Source organism: Sturnus vulgaris, chromosome 1 (assembly GCF_052056855.1).
Source record: "Sturnus vulgaris isolate bStuVul1 chromosome 1, bStuVul1.hap1, whole genome shotgun sequence".
NCBI classification, from domain to species: Eukaryota; Metazoa; Chordata; class Aves; order Passeriformes; family Sturnidae; genus Sturnus; species Sturnus vulgaris.
In genome coordinates, this window is record NC_142243.1 from 470,634 (window position 1) to 491,917 (window position 21,284).

General features: G+C 47.4%; 1 protein-coding gene across 4 annotated transcripts in view; it reads right to left on the minus strand.

Annotated features, from left to right (window-relative positions):
* The window catches only part of SMARCD3 (SWI/SNF related BAF chromatin remodeling complex subunit D3), a 75,831-nt gene extending 58,850 nt beyond the window's left edge, over positions 1-16,981 (minus strand). For 2 of the 4 annotated variants that reach the window (XM_088171448.1, XM_088171358.1), the window contains exons 1-2: positions 16,806-16,981; positions 13,236-13,425 (exon numbers count right to left, since the gene is read on the minus strand). The gene's annotated coding sequence lies outside the window, so the exon portion shown is untranslated. Of the gene's footprint in view, positions 1-13,235; positions 13,426-16,188; positions 16,263-16,805 lie in introns of those variants that run through there. The other 2 variants (XM_088171519.1, XM_088171410.1) reach the window with 1 other exon arrangement.
* Between the last annotated feature and the right edge of the window lie 4,303 nt (positions 16,982-21,284).

Sequence of the window (21,284 nt, forward strand, 5' to 3'; positions counted from 1 at the left end):
GTTCATAAACACGTACGAAATCACAGCAGCTCGGGCACAGGGACACGATTACACCACTGGGCTCCAAATGGACAACGGGCTTTTCACTAAGGCTCATCTGAGCAACTGAGTATTGCAGAAGAGGAAAGTGTCTGGCTGCAGCACAGCACAGGGGTTTGTGTGCTCCTCTCCCTCAGCACAGCAGAGCAGAGCAGAGCAGAGCAGAGCAGGCTGGCAGCTCCCAGCTCAGAGCCACAGCCTGCCTTTGGCCCTGGGGCCAGCCATCCCAGGAGAAAGCACGGCTCAACAGGGCACACAAGCGGTGCCACAAACTGCTTGTTAAAACATCTTCAAAACGTGCAGAAGAAACACAGGCAGAAGAAATGTAAGTTGAATCATTATGGCATTCAGTGCTTTTCAAAACAGAGTTGACTTTGGAGAATTTCCAGGAGAGGGGCGCACTTGTACATGGCCATGAACTGTCAGAGGGAGAAGAGCTGAGTGTTGTGTTTCTGTCACATTCTCTGGCACATGCCACAGTCCTTCCCATTCTTGGGACTCAGTAGTTTCTGGTGCCTGAGAGTAAGAGGAGGTCCAGCTAAGAACAATGTAGTCTCTGACCTTGACAGTTCACAGATGAAGTTAACAGATGGAAATAGAAGGAGCACAGTGCAATAGAGAGCACCAGTCATCCCGACAGGCATGCCAGCTGTCTGGCTACACTTGTTTGGAACAGCCACCAAATTCCTACCCTGTGCACCCATCCTTGGCACCTGTTGTCTGATCAATTTATACCCAGCCTGCAACTTGAAACCATAGAAATAATACACTTGTGGGGGCACTTATTGTCTCTTGGGAAATAACTATGCTTCCTTCTTAAAAAAGATTCCCCAATGTTCTGATATAGATAGATAGATAGATAGATAGATAGATAGATAGATCAGAATATACAGCCAAGCTGGTATATATAATATGATACAGCAACACCAAATGCTAATTATAAATATGATGCCAAATAATGATACATAAATTTCTGCTAAGGTTATAGAGAGAAAGGCTTTCTAAACTGTTACTGTAAGTCTGAGATACCATGAAAATTAAAACAGTATTTCTTTAAATCCTTTTAGTTAAGATGTTGGATATTAATGCCCAGTAGGGTATTCACCTAGTCTAAACAAGCATAAAACAGACCTAAGAAATTGCTGAAAAGTTTACGTTATGGAAAGTTAATAACTAATATTCCAATAATAGGAAATACTGGGAGCTAAGGAATATTCCAACACAAAACAAGCTTCTTGTATTTCTGTTCTTCAGAAGAGGTTATTTTATCTATCACATAACTTAATCCCTTTCTGCTGCATTTGATCTTTAGCAACCCTTCCACTTGGCCGATTTTATTTTGACAGTTACTCATTTTTTTCTGTTTCTCCATCTCCTTCTATTCAAGCCAACCCTTCCTGTCCCCAGTTCTTGCTGTTGCACATCACAAAACCACAATTCTGTCTCTTCTGAACTTGACAAATACTTCTTTTTTTCACTCTGATTAAATCTTCTTGGAATGCCACAGGCAAAAATTTGCTTGAAACTGTCTATATCCAGTATAGATACTGCGTATAGGTAAGGGCCCAATTTTGCATCCCATCAGCCTTATGCATTTGCTGATTTTACCCTGCCCTGCATCCACTTTGCCATGCAACCCCAGGATGCCTTGTCTCTTCCACAGTGCTGCAAGGAGTCAACAATCACAGCTCCTTGTAAGAAATCATTTAATCAAAAATCAGTTGCAGACCTGCATCCCTCTCCTGTTATGGACTTATTTTAAGGCTTATGATCTTCCCTTACACTTCAACTCCATTTGTCTATCAAAAGACCAGTGTTGTGAACCCTCTTGCCTGCCTGCAGAAACAACAGGTCTCTGACATTTCACACCAGACAAAGCCCTGAAGAACACCCTCAGAAAATTACTGTTCTGTCTGGCAGCTGGTGAAGAATGGACTACCTATAACTCCAACAGTTAATAGTTCAGTTCCTGATCTTGTTGCAGTTTCCCTGCAGCAAAGCATCTGAGAGAGCAGGAGCATGTGAAATGCTTTTTCTGTCATTTGCCTATGGCTGGAGGACAGAAGGTCTTCAGTCACTGTCTTCAGACTGAGGAAGCTGTGACATATTCTCCTGATTCCTATAGCAACGGTGCCATGTCTGCTCCCAGACCAACAGCCCACCTCTCCCTACTCCAGAAAGTTCCAAACATCCCTGCTGGTAGTGCCACTCCCTCTGGTCCCTGTTCACCCTGAACATGCTCTGAATTCCAAGGGAACTGACAGCTCACAGGACAGAGTGCTGTGATGGCTGGAGATGGATTCTTTAGGAAGGGCAGGCTGTGGGGTGAGGAGGAGGAGCTGCCCTTCAGCCAAGCGTGTGGCTGGAGCACACAGAGCTCCATCTTGGGATGGACAGAGAATGAGCTGAGAGCTCACAGACCAGAGTTAGGATCAGAGTTATCAGGCAATACGTAGTGCCATGGTAGGTGTCTGCTGCACACCACCTGCTGAGGTGGTGAGACCACAGACAGCAGGAAAATCCCCCATGTCCACAGTAGCTGGTCCTCATGGAAGACTTTAACCACCCCAGTGTCTGCTGAGGGGATAACAGAGCAGGCACAAGCAGTCCATGACGCTTCTGGGTCATACTCCTAACATGGGCAACTGAGCAGCACACAAAGAGAGCTGCTCTGATGGGCGTGGAAAAACTGGTCGGTAATGTGAAGGTCAGAGCAGCCTTGGCTAAACCACGAGATGATATTTCAGGAACATGAGAGGATGGATTAGGGTAGAAAACAGGATCACAGCCCTAGAGTTCAAAAAGCAATCTTTGGCCTCTACAGCAATCTTCTTTGAAGAATTCTGAGTTACAGCCTTGAAAAGAAGAGAGTTCCAGGAGATCTGGTTGATTTTCAAAGATCACCTCCTCCAAATTCAAGACTGCTTCATCCCACAGGCAGGAAATGAATCAAAAGCAGCAGGAAGCCTGCATGCTCGATCAAGGAGCTCCTGACTGAGCTGAAGCATTACAAGAAGCAGAAGCAGGAGCAGGTGGCCCAGAAGGAATACAGAGACAGTGTTCAAGCATGCAGGGATGCAATTAGGATAACAAAAGTCCACGTGGAGTTGAATCTAATGAGGAACATGAAGGGCAGACAGAAAGGTTTTTGCAAATATCTCAACAGTAAAAGACAGACATGTGAGAATGTGGGCTTATTGTGGAGGGGGATTTGCTGAGAACGAACACAGAAAAAGCTGAAGTACTGAATGCCTTCTTAGCATCTTTATTGGCAAGATTGGCTGTTAGGCATTGCAGGCTCCTAAGACCAGTAAGGAAGTCTGGAGCGAGGAAGACTTGCCATCAGTGAAGGAAGACAAGACGTGGGAATGTTTGAACCAGATGGACGTACACAACAGGTGAGCAGACTTACTTAGAACTTTACTTAGAAAAGGTAGCCTAAAGAGCAAGTTCACTCCATCACTGCAGATATTCAGAAGTTCACTGAACTTGATACTCAGCAAATTGCTCAAGCTGACCCAGCTCTGAGATGGGAGGTTGGAACACACGATCTCAAGAGATCCTTTTTAACTTCAACCATTCTATGGTTTTATGATTCTACTCAGGAAAAATTTAAGCTTGACAAGTAACTCAATCAACTTGCCCAATCAATATGAATTCAGTGAATTCATATGAGGAACCACAACCTGGAGACTGGAACAGGAACAAGGCAAAGACAAAACACCTGGAGTGCCTTTACCTGCAAGCATATATGCCAGTCCAGCAGCAGCAATAGAAAGTGCTTTTTGCCTTAAAAGGGATGTATTAGGGAGGCAAAACAGTATGACAATGCAGGTAAGTAATACATTTCTATTTTGTTATCCTTTACTGCAGGACCAGGAGAAGAAGCTACTGGAATGAAAAGCAGGCTGATGATGAAAAAAAAATTTAAACAAACACTGCTCAGTAATACCTACACACAATACACAGAAATGCATTCAAAATGCTGCTTCTAAAATAATTTTCCCAGTTCATCACTTTGAAATTGTCACTGTTCCATTAGTGCTTCTGCATCCCATGCCTCATATTTAAAAAAGATAAAAACATCAAACCATGCTTCAGTCCTACTTCTGGTGCTAAATATGAGTTGGCTCCCTTAGAAGAGTATCACAGTGGGTTTAGAAGAAGTGGTGCCTATTATACATAATTTGCTCACTTTATTAGCATGATAATGTTATGTGGTGGATCTAGTGCAGATAGGCCTGTCAGTGTCTCTGCACAATTCTCCTTTTAGACACCAGAAAGGGCTGCTGAGATGCAGACTCCTTGCACATACGTTGTTTCCCGTTTTTCAGATTTGTCTGTCCACACCATCAAACACTCTCTGATGCCTCTCTGGATAGCAAAAATCCTGCTTTCCTTATGGGGAGCTGCAAAGAAACCTTTAATGCTGGCAATTAGGGACCGAGGAAGGAACTCCCCAGATGAAAAACACTGCACAATTAATCTGTTTTAGACAGGGAGCAGGAACAGTACCACACTATTCCAGTTCACTCCTCCTTGTCAGCTGCAGGATCAGAGCAGCTGAATGTGCCCACAGCTTCTGCTCCAGGGAGGAGCAACAAAGAGCTGGGAGCCTGCGCCGAGGACTCTGCACAAGCCCTCCTCGAGCACCCCTCCAGCCCGTTGCCATGGGAACAGAGAGATGCCTTCCTGTTGCCAAGGAGACAGCCACTGCTTTTGGAGACTGTGCCCAAAGCATTTCAGCATCTTTAAGATCATAAGGAGTTTTGCACAGTCATAATCACCTCCCCCAGTTAAGCACATCAATCAATTTCCCATTCCTGTTTTCAGAATACGTTTTAAGCATTTTGCTGTAATATGCCAGATTATCCCCAATATCTGGTTTTGATATCAACATTTAAAATGACATTGCCAACCTACACATCTCTGTATGCCTGTCTTTTCTCCTGTTGTCCCGTTGCTCTTTCAATTCACTCTCACTGATCTAATGTGCAATAAAACTGATTCCTTCCTCTCCATCGGCTTCCTGTGGTCTAGAAGTGCACTTCCAGAGAAGCTGGTTGGCAAAAGGCAGCGTCCATCTCTCCTCTGCCTTCGCCACTAGTTTTGAGCAGAAGGCGTCTGTAAAATCAGCAGGCTCCATGCCCGGGAGGCGCCAGGGCAGCGCAGCACAGGCGGGTCGGTGCGGTGCTCCGAGCTCCGCACAGCCGGGGCCAGCCCGACACTGTCCCCGCAGGTCCCTACTGCCCCTGTGCGGCCGCCGGGGCCAGCTCAGCACCGAGGGCTCCTCCTGCAGCACGGCCCCTTGGTGCAGCTGGGATCTGCACTGCAGCCAGGCCGGAGGAGCACGGCAGCTCCCCGGACTGCAGCGTGCGGTGCCCACAGCACTGCTGCTGCCACCCGGGCCCGTCTCACACTCGCCCTCCTCCCCCACACAAGCCTTTTCCCCACCCTTCTGAAAAGACTGCACTGATACTTAAGATTTGCAATCTGGGGAGGAGTGTCAGCTGAAGCAGGGGCCTGCTGCTCCATAGAGCTGATGTGGGGAAGGAGACACTGCCAGAGACTGGGCTCAAAGGAGCAGTGGATAGCATGGCCCATAACAGGGCAGCGTGGCAGCAGACGGACCCCTTCTCCAGCCTTCCACCTCCACTTACTGAGTGAAGGGGAACACAGTCACTTACTAACCACAGAACAGAATGACAGAATCATTTAGGCTGGAAAAGACCTTCAAGATCATCAAAGCCAACGTAACTCCAGCATTGCCAAGTTCACCACTGAGCCATGTCCCCAGGTGTCACGTCTACATGTTTATTCCCTCCAGAAATGGTGACGCTGATACTTCCTTGAGAAGTCTGTGCTGGGGCTTCAGAACCCTTTCAGTAAAGAAATATTTCCCAACAACTTGAGGCCGTTCCCTCTCGTCCTGTCCCTGTTCCCTGGGAGCAGACCCCAATCCCCCCGGCTGTCCCCTCCTGTCAGGGAGTTGTGCAGAGCCACAAGGGCCCCCCTGAGCCTCCTTTTCTCCAGGCTGAGCCCCTTCCCAGCTCCCCCAGCCCCCTCCCAGCTCCATTCCCTTCCCTGGACACGCTCCAGCCTCTCCATGTCCTTCTTGTCATGAGGGGCCCAGCACTGACTGCAGGACTGGAGGTGCTCAGCAGTGCCAGCCCAGGCACAGGCACTGCCCTGGGGCTGTGCCCACACCAGTGCTGGGACAAGGTGCCACTGGCGTCCCCCCCACCTGGGCACATCTGGGCTTATGTTCAACTGAAAAAAAAACCCAACACCCACAATATTTCGTACTAATTTTAAGCCTGTTGCCTCATAATTTCATCACATGCCTGTGATCTTTTATAAATAACATCTTTTATAAATACCAAGTGCATTTGTGCTTTGCCTTCCCTCAGTGGTGGCTGATGATCTCTAGCACTTCTACCTTCCTGTATCATTTCCCTAAAGAATTCTCACATGCCGCCTCTGATGGAAATCTCTCCACCTCTCACTACCCTTATCACTTTTTCTAGAATTTTTCTAGTTCTACTAGTCATTGCATGTTAAGGGATACAGAACTCCATTCTCTCTTTAGAACATAAGAGAGCCATGGATTTATACAACATTACAACAGTAACTTCAGCTTTGTTAATTCATTTCCTGTAATATCTAACATCAAATTTTCCGTTTTAATCACTACTGCTAAGCTCATGCTTACAGAGAACTCTTGATAAAGATGCCAAGATTTATTTCCTGAGCTGAAAGAGATAATTTTAGCAACAATGTGCCTACATCGGTAAGCTTATTTTCTTTATGCATTTTACATATAAATTCATCAACCTGGAATTTATTCGGCCATATTATCATCCAGCTTTGAAACACTCTTCCTGAATCCAAGAGACAGACTGAGGTTCTACTGTGCCAAATAATATCACATTATCATCTAATTTTGTTGCTTCATTATTTAGACCTTTGGAAATCATTCATCATACACTGAGCACAAGTGGGGAACCTCAACTGAAACCTCAACAGAAACTCAACATTTATTCATCCTTCTACAGCCACCACCTTCAGCAACTCCCAGTGTCCCAGGGATTGCACTAACCCAAGGTATACCTGTAGTTTGTTAACGGCTCACCAGTCAGTGGAAGTCTGCTCTTGGGCTTTGTCTCCATGATCCTTGACTAACAGTCTAACAGTGTCTCTCTTTTTCTGTAGCACATTCCCCATTTACTTATTATCCCCTTTGCATGGAGAACCTCCTCGACTGCCTGACCTTAATGGAGAAGAGGTGTACTCTCACCTTCCACGTACCCTTACATTTCCTGGCAAAATTCACCAGGAAGGGCAAATTGCTGCCCCTGGGGAAAAACAACCCTGGGCATCAAGACGTGCTGGGGGCCACTCAGCCCGAGAGCAGTTTGTCAGACAAAGAGCCCGAGTGGAAGCCGAGGCAGCAGCGAGGGCAGGGCACCTGGGCTGCTCTGGCCACAGGAGGGGATCCTGCCCCTCAGTGCAGCACGCTGGAGTGCTGTGCCCACTGCAAGAGACACATGGACATTGTGGGGAGTGCAGAGAAGAGCCGTGAGGATGGCAAAGGGGCCGGAGCATCTGTCGTGTGAGGAAAGGCCAGGAGTGCTGCTACTGCTCAGTCTGGAGAAGGCTCAGAGGGGAGCTCATTAATGTATATAAATACCTGAGGGGGGCGTGCAAAGAGGATGGATCTGGGCTCTTTTCAGTGGTGCCCAGTGACAGGACCTGATGCCATGGGCACAAACAAGAGATTCCTTGGCACATCAATAAATAGTATTTTACAGTGAAGGTGACAGGTTGCCCAGTCAGGTGGTGGAGTCTCCCATCTTGGAGATCTTGAAAGGCTGTCTGGACATGGTCCTGGGCAACCAGTTCTGCTTGATGACCTCCAGAAGGCCCTTCCAACTTTAACCATTGTATGAGTCACTGCTTTTTCTTACTGCTTACAAGTTTTCTTTATTGACTATTTCCCTTACTAGCTTTTATATTCTTTAGAAACTCGTCTAAGAGCCATTTTTAAAACACTGAAATGCAATATGCTGACAAGCCTACTTTTATTTACATGACCTATCAAAGAACTCTAATCTTAATAAAACAGGGACACAACGGAGAATAGAATAAGAACATAACAGACCCATGGGACACGTATGTTTGTCTCTACACAAGACATGCTGACTCCGTACCTGCAGTGGCACACTTACACACCAAATCTTCAAACAAAAAACAGGACTCCACTAATTACAACTTTGTGTGCTAACAGGTGATACTAACAGGTGAGGATGGCTCAGCAGCACTTGAAAGAAGAATTCACTCAGAAAATAAAATTTGAAGGAGTGATGAAGAGCCTGACAGAAGACATTACAGAGCACGGTATCAGTCAGTACTAGTTTTTTATCACACTGCAGCCAGTGCTGGTCACATCTCTAAAAGCATACAGCAGAATTATAACCACACAGATATAGAAAGACTAGGTACAAAATAATCCTTTATGGAGAGGAACTGAAGCAGAGTGCCTGTTTATAGTGCAGAGGAGAGGAGAAATACACACAATGAAAATTTTCACTGTGATGAAAGGAGCACATTATCTTGTAACAGAAGAACTTGAGGATCACCAACAAAAATGGAGGACTAAGTTCAAAATGAATGAAGTATTTTCCATGCAAAATAGCCAGCCTGGGGCACTAACTGATGTAGGACTTGCCAAGAGACACTGAAGATGCAAAAAGCAGTACCAAGATAAGGAGCATCCAGTTTTCTCGAACTTGTAAGGCACTTGGCAAAACGTGTATGTGTCAAACGTCCACAAGACACACACCATCACTTACTTCAGATGATGGTGGAGACTAAAAGGACCAGACAGTCCACAGCAAAGCTATGACAGCCGATGATTCTCAGGTGCCCTGTCTCAGGGCACACTGCCTTGGTCCCTAGCTGGTCTGTGCACATCCCAGGGAGATCTAGGCATGCTGTTCTTAGCAGTCCACACTGGTTCACTTCCTAAGTAAGATAGGTCTGGACTATCAAGCACAAAACTGGCACAAGAATTACTTACGAAACACATACAGATACCACTGGCCTGGAGACTTTCATTCATACAAGAATGCTAAATATTAAAAGAACAAGCAGAGGGGCTGGCATGGTGTAATTAAACAAGACACATGGCCTTCAGAGCTTCAAATCCTTCCTTGCCCCAAGTCAGCCTTGATCTGCCAAAACCCTTCTTGAGAGATATTTGTCCAAGCTCTTAAACCCTCCACTGCTAGAAGGTCTACAAGCAGTATATCACATTTAAATTTCCAGTGGTTAACCAGCTTGATTTGTGGAAGGTATAAGGCTTACAGTAAGGACCAACAGAAATCAATTAGTGCTCAGTAAAATATGGGTGCCACATCATCCAAAAGTTCATTTTAGCCCTAAGATCCATTAATGTGTAAGCAACCATGATCAGTGCAGATCAACACCTGTCTTCATGGCTGGTGTTGATGCCAAGGCTTTGGCTTCTCCAGTCATGGGATGTTCTTTGATGAATACAGATTACTAAGGAGAGACAGGATTCACCATCAGCCAGTTCCCTGAGGATCCTGGCATGTGTTTCATCAGGTCCCATGAACTTCTGTGTGTACATGTTCCTCAGATGGTCTAGGTCTTGATCTACTCCTACAGTGGGCAGGACTTTGTTCCCCCTGTCCCTACCTTGAGATTCAAGAACTCCAGAGATTTGGGAAGAGCAATTACAAGTGATAACTGAGCAGGAAAGAAGTTGAGTATTTCAGTCTTCTCCATTTTGATCGTCACTAATTCTCCATCTCATTTATTCGGGGAACATGAGCCCTGCCCACATGGGCTGCCATCCCAGAAACAACCTGTGTCCTGTGTCCTGTGTCCTGTGTCCTGTGTCCTGTGTCCTGTGTCCTGGGCTGATCCCACAGCATGGACAGCATGTGGGGGGGGGGGGGGGTTATTCCTGTTTGCTCTTGTCAGACCTCACCTGTGGCCCACAGTGCAAGACAAACATGGATCTGTTGGAGCAAGCCCAGAGGTGCTCTGAGGGCTGAAGCTCCTCTGCTCTGGAGATGGACAGAGAGAGATAAGGTTATTCAACCTAGAGAAGAGAAGGTTCCAGGGAGATTTTTTTGCAGCCTTTCAGTACTTAGAGAGTGCTTGTAAGAAAGACAGAGAGAGACCTTTTACCAAGGCCTGTAAGACCGGGCAAGGGACAATACTTTTAAACTGCTGTTTTAAAGGTGGCAATTTTAGATTAGACCTAAGGAAGACATTTTATACAATGAGTGAGGTGAAACACTGGAACGTGACTAGGTGATCTGTGAAGGTCCCTTCTAACCCACACAATTCTGTCCCTCTCTGATCCACAGTGAATGAGCTTTGTACTTTCTCCTGCAACAGCTCAGAGTGGCCCCTGTCCACACAGTGTGATCAGCCTGCCAGCTCATTCACTTACTATGTGGTTATCCCTATGATCTCAAGGAATACACAAGAATAAAACTCCTTAAGTAACCTTCCACTATGTCCTCTCTCTACCATGAAAATGGAAAGCTTAAAAATCTGCAAGTAACATTTTAAAATCACTCCTCACTGGTCTCACAGCTGCAAACACAGCTCTTCCATTCCATGTAGAACACCACCTATTAACTGTAAATTCTGCTGTTGCCATGAATCATAGTATTTTGCCAGGGGAAAATAACTGGTTTAAATCTTTAAAATTAATGAATTTACAAATTTTCAATATCACACTTTGTTGGGCCTTGCAATTTCACCAAGTGAAGTCAAATTTCTTTCACATCATAGACTCATAAACTGTTAAGGGGTTGGAATGGGCTTAAAGACCACCTAGTCCCAAGCCCCTCTGCCCTGGGCAGGGACACCTCCCACTAGACCAGATCACTCAAGGCCTTATCCAACCCAACTCTGAGCACTGCCAGGGTCGAGGCATCCACAATCTTCCTGGGCGACCTGTTCCAGTGTCTAACTACCTTCATAGTAAAAAATGTCTTCCTGATATCCAACCTAAATTTCCCCTCTTTCAATTTGCACCTGTTACTTCTTTACCTATTACTGCAGTTACTAACAAAGAATCCCTCTCCATCTTCCCTGTAGCCCCTTCAGACACTTCCACAAAACCTTCTCTTCTCCAGACTGAACAGTCCCAACTTTCTCAGCATGTCTCCATAGGGGAGGTGCTCATCAAAAGCATATTTGCAAATCAAAGGCCACAATCTGAAAAGTTAAGTTTACATGATTTCCCACTTCAGTGCAATAGCTGTGCCTGTAAATATAAAAATATATAACTGGTAAATTGTGTTTTCCTCTCTGCAGTTTAGGATCTCAAAAGGAGCTGAACTACCTTTAAACAAGTAATTTTTAAAAATTTATTCACAGGCAGAGAGTAAGTGTGCCAAATTTGGGGGTAAAAAAGATAAAAGGTACAACGTTGAATAGAATCTTACACTGACATTCTTGGAGCAGGCAAATTCTTCAGTCTAACTAAGGCCTTCAAGCTATCTAAGGCTAGTTCTGTTCAGAGAGAAATGCTTCTATCCCTTGTTTTGGGCACTGATCACAGACTGACACCACCTCTATGCCAGTACAGAAAACAGAGGAGGCTACAGGACTGAAAGAGGCCAGAAAGGAAAGGATATGAAGTTTGTCTCTCAAACTCTGGAACCTATGAATGCAGAGGATTTTTTTAAAAATGGAAGGAAGACTAAACCAGCTTTTCATAAAAATAATGAGGTTCTTGTCCAGCATGGAGCTGCCAGTGCTCTCCAATACATCCAGGTACAGAAACAACAGTATCACTGTCACTTCCACATTTACTCAGTGAATACTGGAAACATTTGACAAGGGCATCTCAGGATGTCAATTCACACCTCACTTGATGACCACTGAGGAAATCAAACACACCTCACCTGATGACGTCTGAGGAACATGAACAAGGCCTATTAGCCAGTGTTGGCATTAGGAAAACACTATGGAGAACACAGTGCAACCTTGTGAGCTAGATGAAAAGGCACCTAAGTTGTAGATACCTGCTTGTTTCCATGTACCCAGGGCATTTCTATAAAAATACAAAACCTGGATAACTCCCCTGGTGTAATACACAAACTCTTACTCCTTTACAGTTTAAATCAAGAACCATTCAAGTCCTCCAGCTGCATCTTTCCAGAAAAGATAAGCTCCTGGAATGCTGTTCAATTCAAAGAGAGACCACCAAATTCCAGGTGTTGGCCCAAGCACTCTGCTTGGAAACCACTGTGGCAACATTGCACTGGACAAGGAGATAGCACCAAATAATAAGGAGAACAGAATGTTAACATCAACATCTTGTCTTCATCAAAAGACTGAAGGAGTTTTCATACATAAGCCCTTCCAATTCCAGTGAGAATTGTTACAACCTAGGCTGTTTATTTCCAAAGCCAAAACAGTATGCATTTCTTCTACCACACAATTAACACTACCACTGAGGTGACCTGTGCAGGCTGTGAAATGTGAGAAGTCACCAATCCAGGTGTGGTAAAAACCTAAGTCCCCTGCAGGCATGCTGTGTACTGGCTGGGAAAACAGACAGGTAGCTACAGGTGGATATTCACAATGGAAGCAGCGAGACGAATGTAACTCATGGTAGAAAATGAAGATGTGAGTGGCAGATTTGAGCACCTTATCATGCAGATGACCAATGCCCAAACAGCAACCGCAGGTACTGAAGAAGCCTTCCCAGTTGGGAAGAGCTAATTTAAACCTGCACTGAGAAGCACGGGAACCCCACAGATCAATAATCATCTGACAAGAACTAATCACGTTTACTTGTGGCAAATGGAGTAATGAATTACCACAACGAATACCTGCTGCTCCTACTACTACTACTACACCCCTTCCTCTTAGCAACTGCATCCTCCAATGTCACTTCCTCTAAGCCAGTCTACTCTGCCAGATCAGCATCTTCCTGCCAGCACTAGCACAAACTATCACAGAAGTAATTGCTGTTCAAATGACCAGTTTATGTCAGCAGCAGCAAGCTGGCATCTTAGGACTTATTTCACAACATAGTATTTCCCATACGCCCAAAGGTAAATATTTTCCATCCTCAGTACAAAGCACAGACACATCCTTCCTGACTAAAACAGGTCACTTTTCAAAGAGCTAAAACCTACCTGTACCAGACAAGGCAGCTGAATACCTGGAGTCACATCTCTGTAGACCAAGAGGAAGTAAGAAACTTATCCTGTGGATGGAGCAGGAGACCAGGTATTATGTCATGACGAATTAGCAGGAGATGTTCTCATTGACCTTAAGCAGGAACAGCTCTAAGACAGCAGGCTGAGGATGCATTTGGATCCAGCTCTGAAAAGAGAAAGTACATACTGGATGAGAGGGAAGTAACATACAATAAAAATAACGTTTCCTAGAACAGCATAAACCCATGTGATGCTTCATAAGCAGCACAACTTGGGGGAAAAAAAAAGAGGGGAGAGAAGAGCAAGAAAGGGAAGATGAGACTGGCATAGCAGTTTGGGACTTCTCTGGAGACTGTGCTCATAGGTGCAAGTCCAGGCTGCCAGCACAGCAGTTTTGCTCAGGCACTGGCCCCTCCATGTGGGCTCTCCACTTTCCCCACGGGACCCAGCTTGTATTTGTGGAGTCTGGAAAGAACATGTCTGTAACCTGTCAAAATATTGAGCAGGCTCTGATAAGAACCACAGAGTGGGTAGGATTGGAGTGGACCCCTAGAATTTGGCTGTCCCAAAACGCAAGAGTATCTTCTCACACAGATGTTCTCAATCTTGGGAAGGCAGGCCAGTTTAGCTAACCAAGTCAGCTTCCTTTCATGCTTTAAAAAATCAGCTCTGACCAGAACACTCCAGCATTTTATCAGGCATCATTATCTGCCCCAGTAGGATAAGGGAGAGTGTGGCAGACTGGAATAACTAATAATCCTACAGATTTAGGGCATAGTCAGGCAGCTCCAATGTTTGCATGCTATGATAGGTCCCAAAGAAGACTAACCAGGCTAAGAAGGAAAAGGGACCTGTTCCATGGGAAGAGCTGAGCCAGCTGCACCCGCACATACAAAGGCCTGCTGCTCCTCACGGCTCTGTACTGTAGCTGACGAAGAAAAGCATTACAGCATTACAGCAGAACAGGTGTGAGCACACACAGCATTCTCAAGCATAAGCTCACACCTAGACATGCAGATAGAAACAACTGTTCAAAGAATGAATAGGCAAGAAAGGGAAGTATGAGCATTGCAGTGCCAGCCTGGGCAGTGCCAGGCAGCATGAGCAGAGTGGGTAACTCCACCAGGGACAGGACCAAGGCTCTGGATCTAGTGGGATCGGGAAAAGGGAAGCAAAAAGAATATAATGGTGAATTCTGCTGAAACAGAGCTGTAGTCAAGGAAGGACAGAACCCAGGCACGCAGGGCTGAGGCAAACACCGCAGTGGAGGCAGTGCAAGTGAGAAAGGAGAGTGCATGAGGCACAGAAAAGAACATTACTGCAGTGCTGTAATGAGGAAAAGGAGGAGAGCAAAGGCTGAGTGTCCTCACCCTGCCTCAGGGGCAAGGCCAAGCTGCAAGTTCCTCCTCACAGAGAGGTGAGGGGATCCAGCGAGGGAAGACGCTTGAATGGGCAGTAGGACGAAGCCAGTCTCTCCAAGAAGAGCAGTGCTGACAGGAGCAGGCAGGGATAATGCACCCTCTCCCAGATCATGCTAACTGGTGAATGCTTGCTCCTCAGTCCCCCATTTAAATTCTACCTCAGTTTCTCCCAGCAGCAGCCTGCAAACAGGGATCCTCCACAGACCACGGTGATGGAGGAAATGGAGAAGAGTTCAGGCTTCAGAGAACAGGAGGGAGGGAAGGAGCAGCAATCTCCAGCAGCAAACTCCTGGTGCCAAAGTGAGATGGTTTGCATGTGTGGGAAGTCAGGAGATATTCCAGAAGGCCACGCAGAGCATCAGTCTCTCACAGACACGGATCTGTTAGTCCTGAGAGAGTATCTTGGACCATGTATCTCCCTCTGAAGACAGAGCTGAGGGGCATCTTAGAGGCAGCGAGTCAAATAGTCTTTCAAAAGCTGCCATCTCCTGCGTGAAGGCTGGTTGTTCCTGGAGCACCAGAGACAGCAGTCAGTTAGATGCTGGGCAGCGCTGGGGTGTCTCCAGGGACAGGGTGTTAAGAAGAGGACCCTCCTCTCCAGAGAATGCATGGACCATGTCAGGGCAGGATGGGCAAATCCAGAAGAGTGATGGTGTCTTTCTCGGTAAAGTCAGTCCCTGCTAAAGGAGACCCTTCCGAGGGGCCCTGCAGCCCACGTTCGGGAGCGGTAAATGAGCACTGGGCTCCCCCTTTCCTGCCTCTCCGAGCGAGCCGAGGTCCTGCAAGGCAGCAAAGCCGGCGGGGCTCGGGCGGGCGCTGCACCGCCTCAAGCCGAGCCCGCGGGGAGGACCAGAGAGCGCGGCGCGGGGGCCCGCCCGGACTCCTCCGGCTCCCGGGCGGGAGCAGCGGCGGCGCTGCCCGGGGTCCCTGCCTGGGGTCCCTGCCCGGGGTCCCTGCCCGGGGTCCCTGCCCGGCTCAGGGGTCCTCCCGGCGTGCGCGTCTCGCCGATGCCCGGGGCGGGGCACGGCCGGGCCGGGGGGGGCCGCGCCGCGCTCACCGTCCCGTCCATGCCCCGCTCCCGCCGGGCGCGGGGCGCCTGCGCGGCGCTGCGGACAGCGGCCAGGGGCCGTCGGTAAAGTGCGGCTCGCCCGCCGCGTCGGGGGACGGGGTCCCGCGCCGGGAGAGCCCGGCCCCGGCCGCTCTGCTGCGGCGGGAGGGCGGTGCAGCCGCGGCCCCTGCCCCGCTCCCAGCCCCGCGGGGGCGGTGCGGAGCTCCTCCCGGGGACAGGTGGGTGCGGCGCCCACACGCTCCCGGGCCCCGCGGGCCGCTCCGGCTCCGCCGCCTCGACGGAGCTCGAGAGAGGGTCGGACCGGCTTTAGGTTCGCCGCCGCCGCCCCTGCTTCCGCCGCCACAGCCATCCCCTTCTGTCCCCACCAGCGCCCCACACCACCGCCGGAGCCCCCTTACTACCGCAGCCCCCAGCCCGGCACTCACGGCCCCGCACTCACCGCCGCCCCCTGCCGCCCCCGCCGCCGCAGCCCCGCTGCTCTCGCAGCGCTCCCGGGCCGCCGCAGCAGCCTCCGCGCGCTCCCCAGCGCCGCCTGCCGTCCCCGCTCCGCATCGCCCCCCGGGCCGCGGGGCCCGACGCAGAGCCCCCGCCCCGCCCGGTGCCAGCCCGGCCGCGCTGCCCGCTCCTGCCGGCGCCGAGCAGCGCCCGCTCACAGCACGCCCGGGAGCGCTTCCGACTGGTACCGAGCGGGGCTTGCACCGACAGCGACCGGGCCGGGCTCCACCGGGAGGCCATGAGAATTCCAGTGACGATAGGGACGATAGTAGCAGGATAGAGAGCGAACAGGCTAGGGGGGGCTCTGAGGCACGTCCAATCCTTCAAATTCAGAATCGGCCCAGAGCTGCGGTCCACTATCCGCACGCTTTTCCTCGTGTTAAGGAGTTGCTGCCTCCCGGGAGGGTGAAGATGAGGGTACTGGGCCTGGCGGGCTATGGCTCTGTGGTGCAGTGTCAATTGTAACAGGAAAAGGAAAATTGCTTCTTAAACACGCAGGGGGAGATCTCTATGACTTGCATTTTAACAGAGCAATTAGAAGGAACCTTCAGCGTGACTTACCAAAGCCCTGCATTCCTGGAGATGAGGAAGGAAGTTTGGACAGAACGAGCACTGACAGCGAATACTTTGGGTTGATGCTCCAAGGAGCTGTGAGGAAGCAGTGAAAGGACTGAGCTCCACCTGCAAGGAGCCAAGCAAACCTGACAGCGTCACATGCTCAAGAACATTGCAAGTCTAAAAGATGAAGATCACAAGGTGGATTTAAGTTTCAGTGGGTGTTTTTAAGGAGGGACTGTACACATGCTTTTGGCTTTTTAATTTCATTCTCTGTGTCACATTTTCAAGCTTTTTCCTACAGTTATTTGTGCCAGCAAAACACTGTTGCAAATGGAAAATGAGTTCTTGGGGTACCTGTCGGCAGTAAATGGCCCCCTTTGAGAATCCACGAGCAACAGCTCAACATGCATGCTGAGAAGATAAGGTAAGTACATCCAGGAAGGAGATTGGAATGGGAGAGGGTGACTGCCTTGGCTGAAGTACAGGTCCAGGGAGTGGTGAGCCCTGGGATAGTGGGGCATGTAAGCACCTGGTAAAGTGGGGTTCAGGCCACAACTCCTGGCTTGAGACCAAGCTGGCAGCCAGCACCTGCACATGCTCTGCAGTGTTGTACAGGATATTTCACAATGGATGTGTGACAAGGCAATGCTCAAAGCCAAATAGAAGACAACAAGCTCCTATTAAAAGAACTCTTTGTGCCAGAGTTGAGAATAGAAAAGCATGCTGAGCAAGAACACCCTGCCGTAGCTGGGGAAATGTGCACCTTTTAATGAGAGCATCCTGTCCTCTATCTGCTCATCTCATCTGACCAACAGCAACTCCAGAACTACTGTGAAACAGCTTGACCATCTGCAAGACCTGGGTTGCACTCTCCAGTGTGCTGGGAATTGGCTCTGCAGCACTTTGGGGTGAAGCAGCTTGTGAGCCGTGACTTAGTGAAGGACCTGCCCAGATAGACCTGAACTGCTGGTCAGGTGTGCCCCAGGGAGCAGAGGGGAGGCCACCCTGGGCAGATCCCCCAAGGGGATGGGCTACTCGTCCAGGGCGCATGGCAGAGACACACTATTTATATTCCAGTCTTGGAGAAGACTGGTGGACACCATGAATAGATACAGAATCTGAGTTCACAGCATCTGGGTTAGGGGTTTGTTTTGTTTTTAACGTATACTTATTAATTTGGGATAGAGTAGCAACTCTGTCACAGATGAAAAGGTAGAGAGTCTATTTTTCTCTCTTTCTTGAAGTTAAAAATGCAGCTGGGACAGAAGCTTCTCGTGATTGTAACATGTACTACACATCCTTCTCTAGGATCAACAGATTATTCCAACAGGGTATGTCAGCCAGTCTAATGGATGAAATTACTTTCACAACTGAAGAAAGGAAGAAAAACATCCATTGCTGTGGACCCCAAAGAAAGTGAAGTAGACACAAAAGTAAACACACCCAGTGCATGTTGGGGAAAGCAGAGAGACCACATAAAGGTGTGTATTTCTTCAGGGCTACAAGATCAAACATGACATTCATGGTAATTTGTCTTCCTCACCAATACATGACCCCACTGTAGTACAGACTCTGTATCAGGATCCTCACATAGTTCATCATTTCTGGCTGAACTAAAGTGCACCCATGAAAAAGATCTAATCTTTTTTAGCACAAGAGACAAAAATGGTGGCACAGAGTCAAATTGTGAGCACACCCGACTCATTTACCCTCTCCCTGATAGTGGCCAACACTGTCTGCCTAGAAAAAAAAAGCACAAAAATAGGATAGACAAAGAATGCTCCCTCTCTGATAGCTCTCCTAGCTCTTACAGATTTGTAATTCAGAGACCCACTGTGACAGAGGTTTTGGCTTTGTGTTTAACAGCCTTTTGCAAATTTCATCCACTATATAGTGACAGTCACTAAATATAAGGCCATGAAGGACTTACCCTACCCACTTATATTTGACAAGTAATTTCCCATTTGCATCCAATGATCTCTGTTACACGAACCAAGTAGATTTTAGCACACTGGAAAAGTTACCACTGTAATTCCACTAGCTGCTCACTTTCATCACTGGAAGCATGTGCCTGTTTTCCTTTGGAATTAATCTGCTGCAGTCATTACTTACCCCTGGACAACAAAAAACTGCTTAGTATCCAGTGTTTTCACTTAGTCCATGTATTCACACATCCTAATCAGATCACTCACAACTTTCTAAGCGTTCATAGAATCATAGGAAGGCTTGGGTTGGGAGGGACATTTAAAGGCCATCTAGTCCCACCCTGCCATGGACAGGGACATCTCCAACTCATAATAAGGTCACTCCAAGACCCATTCAACCTGGCCTTGGAGACTTCCACAGATGAGGTTCTCCAGGCAATCTGTGCCAGGGCTTTCCAGCCGTATTTTAAGAATGGTCTTTCATACCTCTAGTTTGCATCTACCCTCTTTTAGTTTAAAACTATTAAACCCAGTTTAAAGCCAATACCCCTTTTCTAACAACAGTTCTGCATCTCATCTTGTAAAATACTTCTTACAATCTTCAGCTAAGATTTGTGAACCTCAAATGTTCTTCTTCTTTTCTCTGTTCCCTAAAAGCCTTAAAAATAGGCTGTGTGCTATGCCACCAGGGCCCTTCTTGTTGTCTCATATCAACAACAGGTTTCCCCCAGATTGTATACCTGTAAAGATCTGTTATATCATATCTTAAATCCATACTTTACAGGGCTGGGACAGAGACTGGATTTTAGTGTCTAAAACAGTGGATCCAAGAAAAATGAAGCTGCTTGCACTTTAATACAGTCAATTTCTTTACAGACTTACCTTTTTTTATATGCAGTCTTCTCTGGAGGAGTGATACACCATCTTCCCCAAGCACGTAAGTTTGCATTTGACTGCTCTAAGTCAAACGTCTGTGTGAAGAGCCTTACTCTGCTACACCCTCTTCTTCACTATTACCTTCTCTTCATGACTTTTTTGCATATTTTTACATAATCTGCTGATTTTATTTGTAGAGATCTTATATTTGCTTCCAAATAATCAATTAAGTGTGAAACAACACTGGCTGGAGAACTGTCCCTCAGGTAAAAACCAGAACCCCCAGCTTATGGATTGGGCAGTTTGCTGGCAGTATTTCCTGCCTTTCCTTTCTCATAGAGCTGGATTGTAAAAAATAGAAGAATCAGCTTCCATCAGTTTTCTCCCAAGATATAAGAGGCTCTTAAGAATTTTAAGTTTTGTCTACTGTTGCATCATCACCTGACATGCCCTGACATGTGCAGGGACTTTCCAACAAGTTGGCAACATTCCTGGTTTTTGGGTTACATCCATCAAATCTCACTATCCCATTTCCCATGATTCTCTTTCTTCTCTAATGAAAACTCACTAATGATTCTTGCTTGCCCTATGTAATTTTAAACCCTTTCCTTCAGCAGCTTGTTTTATATCCCAGACATCCCCACGTGTCACATCCCCCACAGCTCCCAGTCAGCAATTCCTGACAGCCAATGCCTGCATCTCTCCCAGGTTATCGCTCAGCTTGGTGGCACGACAAGATCTTCCCTTTGTACATCTGCTGCTTACTTAGTTTCTTTCAGCACCCAGTGTCCACTGCCAGTGCTTCCAGATGTGTTATGTAGAACAATGATCCAAGGAATGCTCCTTGGATATTACACTGTACTGAAACCTGCAATTACAAGCTCTGCATCCTCACTGACACCAGGATGTTCTTTTTCATGCACCAGAATATCTTTTGTATTCAAGATGAGCACACCATCCCCAAGGTGAGCAACATTGGAATTTTCACTCTGTCCATCTCTGCCGTGGCACGTGATCCCACCTGGCAGTTGCTGCATCCCAAGGAGATGTTAACCTGAGCACACACAGGCCTGTGCTGCTCACAGGCAACAGTCAGACCTGGGTTTGCTGCACAGATGCCTTGCCCACCACACAGTCTCAGCCAACTCACCATACAGAAATGCCTGTGGGCAGCTCTTGATCATGCCCAGCCATTCTGTCTCTCATGTAGCCTGGCTTTTGTCTAACATCGAGGAAGGAAATTCTCATGCAAACATCCTTTCTGTCAGGAATGACAAACAGAGTAGTTTTCTTGCACTCTTATAATGGCTTGAATGGCCATTTGAAAAAGGGAGAACCAGCACTGAAGGCGGGATCTGCAGGGCATGCTGGGTGTAGAACCCACTTGGGGTTCCCCACATCTAAAGGATGTGAGATAATGTACACTATTCTATCATGTTAGCTCTAACACATTATATTTTAAATAGCACCCTGTACAGCCTGAGTCTCTTTCCTACTTGGATCATAATGGACCAGGACCCCCTCATGCAGAACAACCCTCAGAATAATAAAAGGTTTCCCCAATTGCCTTTGTCCTCTTTGTGTGAATGTGTGCTTAGATGTTGCATATAGGTAAAGCTTTATAAAATAAGGGCCTTGTTAACCTTGTAAAATCATGGCTCAGGCCTGCTGTTTTGTCTAA